The sequence below is a fragment of the Capsicum annuum genome, chromosome 7 (assembly GCF_002878395.1).
Source record: "Capsicum annuum cultivar UCD-10X-F1 chromosome 7, UCD10Xv1.1, whole genome shotgun sequence".
Taxonomy (NCBI): domain Eukaryota; kingdom Viridiplantae; phylum Streptophyta; class Magnoliopsida; order Solanales; family Solanaceae; genus Capsicum; species Capsicum annuum.
Window position 1 is genome coordinate 155,749,008 of NC_061117.1, and position 6,656 is coordinate 155,755,663.

Below are 6,656 nucleotides of genomic sequence, written 5' to 3' on the forward strand. Positions count from 1 at the left end.
GGTCTTGCTCTTACTTAACCTGAATCCTTTAGACTCAAGGGTCTGTCTCCACACCTCTAATTTATCATTCATACCTCTCTGAGTCTCATCAATCAAAACCACATCGTCTGTAAAAGCATACACCAAGGCACCTCGCCTTTGATATGCCGTGTCAACATATCCATAACCAAAGAAAACAAAAATGGGCTAAGAGTATATCCTTGATGCAACCCTGTCAAGACTGAAAATATTCTGAATCACCTCCCTCCATCCTTACCTGGGTCTTAGATCCATCATACATGTCCTTGATCTCTCTGGTATACACCACCGGGACCCCACGTACCTCTAAGCATCTCCAAAGGACTTTTCTAGGGACTTTGTCATATGCCTTCTCCAAATCGATAAACACCATGTGCAGGTCCTTCTTTCTTTCCCTGTACTATTCCACTAGTCTCCGAGCTAGGTGAATTGCCTCCATCATCGAGCGCTCGGGCATAAATCCAAACTGGTTTTCCGAAATAGATACAATTCTCCTCAACCTCCACTCGACCACTCTCTCCCAAATCTTCATCGTGTGGCACAATAACTTAATACCCCTATAGTTGTTACAACTCTGAATATCACCCTTATTCTTATACTGAGGGATTATAGTGCTCCATCTCCAGGCCTCAGGAATTTTTGCCAACTTGAAAATGTCGTTGAATAAATCCGTCAACCACCTCAAACCAGCCTCGCCAGAAAACTTCCAAAAATCCACGGGGATCTCATCAGGCCCCATCTCCCCACCCCTTCATATCCTACAAACGACCTCTCTGACCTCCTCCACCTTAACATGTCTATAATAACTAAAATCACGACACTCCTTCGAATGCTCTAGCTCACCCAACTCAATAACTCTCTCCCCTTCATCATTCAAAAGCCTATGAAAATACGACTACCACCTTTTCTTAATATGACCATCCTCTACCAAAATTCTACCATCCTCCTCCTTAATGCACTTTACTTGGTCTAGGTTACGACCCTTTCTCTCCCTACCATTAGCCAGTCTAAACAACCTTTTTCCCCTCATTTCTCTTCTAACCCCGCATACAAGCTCTTAAACGTTGCCGTCTTAGCTGCTGTAATAGCAAGCTTAGCCCCCTTCCTTGCTGCTTGTACTTCTGCCTAAAAATCCACTTCTCTTCATCATCCTTACTCTTAACCAACTTTGCATACTCCCCCTTCTTAGTCTCCACTTTCTTCTTTACTTCATCATTCTACCACCAATCACCCCTATGGTGCCCGGCCCGGCCCCTAGACATACCCAAAACCTCACTAGCAGTCTCCTTGATGCACCTAGCCGCCCTATCTCACCTACCATCTATATTATTTAAGAATTACATAAAAAGTATTATAAATTATGGCAATTAACAACTTAAAATATTTAAAGCATATTAAAAGTATGATTAATTATCTAAATTCTATTTATGTCACATAAATTGAGACGAAAAAATAATATATATTGGACCTGTGCTACATGGGCCTGGACTTCTAGTATATATATATATACATATATAATTTTATTAATTAAATCTAAAACATTTTTTAAGATTGGGTTTAGTCCATAATAGTCTCAAATTGATATTATATTTAAAATAATAAAGTTTACCATTAAGTATTATATATATATATATACATATATATATATATATATATATATATATATATATATATATATATATATATATATTTTCATGATCTAATTTCTCAGGTCATGATGGTGTCTACTATAACCTGCCTGTAGGCAAACCAACCCCGTAGTCAGGAGCTACTAGTAACGGACTGCCAAGAGAATGAAGGAAGGAATACGGAATAGATCTAATAAAAGACTAACATATATAATATAATTCCAAAACCTGGTGGAATCAATACAAGAGCTTCTACAATTATCAAGGATACAAATAAGGTACTAAATAAATATATCGATACAACCATCTCTAAATAAAATACAGAGACTAGTTTAGTACATAAGAGGGAGGAAAATAATACTCCAAATGTTAGGAGCTCACCCTATATCTCCGAACCGTAGATACTTGATATTTTATGAATTTATAGCACTTTTTATGCTTAAAATTATGAAAATATGCATGATTCTAAGGGTGTTTTGTTAGATATGATATGTTTTGAGTATGTTTTGCAGGAAATTAGGTTTTGGATGCTAAGTTCAAGAAAAGGATGAAAAATGGAGTTTTTGGCTTTTACTTAAGCATTTTTGAGTGTATGTAGAACTTATCAGGCGTATGTGACCAAATCATGTACTAGAAATTGAAGTCCTAGGACTTGGTTGCAGGAATTTTAAGACTCTGGCACTTACCTGGGTCCACTGGATGGCCATATGTTGCACCTATGGACTATAAGTGGCTAATGTAAGTACCAGAAGTCAAGATCTAGAGAGCACAAGTCTGGAAGAAAACTTTCTGGCACTTACCTGGGTCCACTTGTGGGACCGTCTGTAGTACATACGAGCCATATGTGGCCCAACTAAGTAGCCACTGACTCTACTTTTTTTTATTTGGCTTTTATGTTTAGGGTTTCCTTATGTACTATAAATACCCTTTATTTATTTTTAGTAGAGGTTACGTACTCTATATATAAACATATATTCTGATTCTGAGATCTGAATTTGGTATTGGAATTATTTTTTATTAACTTTGGTTGTTAATTAGTTAAAGGTTTGGGTTTTCAGATGTGATTATTCTGATTTCATCTAATGCTTGCAATTATGAATATTATTGATTATTTCACAAGCATGAGCAGCTAAAACCTTAGCTAGGGTTATGAAAACCTTAGCGAATTAATAAAGTAGGGAAGTGCTATGTTGATCTAAATCGATACTCATGCATGTATTTTATTATCTTCAGTTTAATAGATGTCTTAGCAGTTGCAAATATTGAGATCCCTCCTAGATTATTGCTACTTACATTAAAAGAGGAGTAGTAACTAGAAAACATAATTATACTAGTAATTTGAAGATTAACCATCGATCCACACTAATAGATATTATCTAATTAAGATTGTTAACAATAATTTAATAACTAGATACCTAAAAGGTAATAATTAACTAGGATCCAGGATAAGGGTTAGTAAGGTGACATCCTAAGACTCAAAAGGTTAAGGGTGAAATCGATCAACTAATCCAAAAGATAGTTGATGGTACTTAACTTTTCAGATTCTGCATACAGGGTAGCTAGCTGGTTTAATAAAGCAAGATAAGCCTACTGAGTTGTGAAGATAGAGGGAACACACTCCTAGTATTAATCTATGATTAATGAAAACCAGAGTTGATATTTTTTACTTGTTTGATATTGCCACTACTATCCCCCCATTTATTTTTCTAGTTTTGCTTGTTGATTACAAGAGTTAAGAGCCATAATTTTGCATATTTCCTTGGGATTCGACCCCAATATTTTTTGGGTTACTATATTTAACAGTGACCACATAGTTTTCATATTAAAGATATAGCTTGGACAGTATCAATAATTAGCACCGTTGCGGGGGAATATGTGTTGAGTTGTGAATTAGAGTTGTTGCAATTTGTGGATTTTTATGTTCTTTTTCTTAGTTGGGTATATGCCAGTGTATGTCTAGAATATGGAGTAGAGGCAATCCCTTACTCCTATTTAATCCAAATCTAGAAAAGATCCTATAAACACCTAGTAGGAGGATATATCCCAAGAGAGATGTTATTCCTGAAGCGGTTCGTGATGGTGCACACCAGGTAAGTCCCCCTTCTCCTGAAGGATTTTAGGAAATTCTTGACCAGAAGAATGGGGTGCTGTAAGTATAAGCTACTAATTAGAAGAGGGAAGAAGATGCTTAGTTCATAGCAAGAGGGGCAGAGCTGGTTGTGCATAGATCGAAAGAAGACCATTGAGTAGAGCTTGGTGATAATCAGTATAGAATTTTAGGTGATCGAGACCATGTGATACCAGTGTACCAATATTTGTATCCATATGAGGATGATGAAGAGGATCTGGGTTACGTTGAGCTGACAAAGACTGAAGCTATCATTCCTTCTGCTTTTGCTCCCAAGTGTCAAGATTGATATAACTAGTTCAATGATACATCTCTTAAACTTGAAGGGTGTATTTATGAGTTTGCTTACTAATGACGTAAATATGCACCTTACAAATTCATTAGGATTTACTATTTGTACACAAACCCAGGGGTAAATTAGGAGGTGCTTAGATTGAGGTTGTGCCCTTTCTCACTTACAGGAGAAGCATCTTTATGGTTAGGGAAACTTTCAAGAGGATCTATCACTATATGGAATGAGTTACATAGATAGTTTTTGAACCAATTCATTCCTCTATCCAAGATGTTGTAGCTTAAGGATGAGATTTTTAATTTCATATAGATGTAGTCTGAGTCTATGTATTAGGCTTGGTTCAAGTTCAAGAAGAAGCTGAGTATGGTGCCCAACCATCAAATTTAAGGGACGAGCTTATTAAAGATACTCTACATAGCCCTGATCATCAGTTCCAGAGCTATGGTAGACACTATCTCTGGAGGAGCTTTTATGCGACTAAACTAGGAGATAGTTCTAGTATCCTATACCAGACCTCTCTCACTAACTGAGGTGGAAATCTTGGGAGGCTAAGAAGGGTTCTTCACTTATGCTATTAGTTCCACTGGTGACTAGAGAGTAGTTGATGACACTTTAATACAAGAGATTGCATTGCTGAGAACTGATCTAGGGTTGTTGGCTCAACAGTTTGAGGTTGCGTGTTTCGAGAAAGTGAATGCAGTAGGAGCATAGGACTCAACTTCTAGAGCTTATGAGTCTGATTTGGAGGAGAAAGATAAGTATTTTAATCATGAGTTGGTGGGTTTCTAAGCCTAGGGGAAATAAAATTGAGGTTGGAACTATTATGGTGATAGATATAGGGACCACAGTAGGGAGCGAGATGGTGATTAAAGGAAAAAGGATGACTATTGAGAGAATGAAGATAGGTATATTGCACCAGGCAGCCAAGATACAGAATCTAGAATGGAGGCTATGCTGACCAAGATGGTTAAAGGTCAGAAAATAAAGATAACAAACTAGAGGATTTTAGGTCTCATATTTCAGGTTTGGCCCAAAAGGTGGAATCTCATACGAACGCTACCAAGTAGTTGGAGAGCCAGTTTGGGCAAATGTCGGTGACATTGAACCAGAGGCAACCGAGTACCCTTCTAAGAAACATTATCCAAAATCTAAAAAATGATGGCCATGTTCTTGCTATTACCAGACGGAGTGGTATGATCTTCCTGTACCTGCAGTGAAAGTGTCAAGAAAGGATGCTGCTGCTGTTGATAAGACACCTATTATAGATTAAAAAAAGGCAACAATTATTAATTAAAGTTGATGAGGATAAAATTATAGGTGATGTAAGCGACCCAGTAATCAAGTTGATCCCATGACCTCTCCCACCTTTTACTCAACAGCTAAAATAAAAGGCAGATGAAGAAAAGTTCAAGAAGTTTATTAAAATGCTTAAATACTTGAGATTGAATATCCCTCTCCTTGAAGTATTAAAGGAGATGCATGGGTATGATAGGTTTATGAAAGAGTTAGTGACCAAGAAGCGGACTGAGAGTTTTGGGGATGTGGGTGGACTACACCACTGCAGTAAAGTTACTTGTAGATCTTTGGCATAGAAAAAGGGTGATCTCGGTGCATTCACAATTCTATGTACAATTGGGACCACTAGCTAGAGTTCTTTGTGACTTAGGAGCCAACATAAATCAGATGCCGCTGACCGTGTTAAGACAATTTGGTTTGAGCCCTCCCAAGCTAACTACTAGATTGTAAGGTCGATTTTGAGAGGCTTATAATTTTAGGAAGAACATTTATGGCTACAGACAGAGCAATAGTTGGCATAGAGAAGGGATAACTAACGTTTAGAGTTAATAAGGAAGAAGTCACATTCAATGTCCAAAAAATGATGAAGCAGCCGACTGACATGAGAGTGGTGCCAGTCATTGATTGTATTTATGACCTAAGAGGGTACCCTTTTGGATATCTTGATGAATTATGAGTAGTCAAGATACCCACATCATGCCACGACGTTAAATCAAGCACTTTATGGGAGGAAACTCATGGGCTTGTTGGTGAAGTCTGAGTAACCAATACATCCATGCTGTGCCGCAACTTTAAACCAAGTGCTGGGTGGGAGACAACCTACTATATTAATGTTAACTTTTGTTTGTTTTGCTTTTGTAGGTTTATAGCTTATGGAAAGACATGGAATGCTGTAAGATTTCTACATTCATAATTTTCTAGGTAAGGGGACTGTATGATCAACTTATTAGGCTCATAAGTCCCACGTGGGATAGGTAAGTTGTGTTCAACTAAAAAAATGAAATTTTGAGAAGTTTCAGGGAATATTTCAGGAATTATATCTAAGAAATTACTTACAGGGTCAAAAATACCATTTATGACCTCGTAGGTAGCAGAGTACATAGTAAAATAAAAAGTTCAGAAAGCCAGGAAATTGCCAAAAAAGGGGACCCACATACGATCCCTACTATACCACTTGCAGACCGCAAATGGGTACCGTAAGTAGGAAACTTTTGGGCCCAAATTTTATTTAAAATTTTGGGCCTACCCATGCTTAAATAAGACCTAAACCATTCCCCCTTGCTATTTGGGCCTT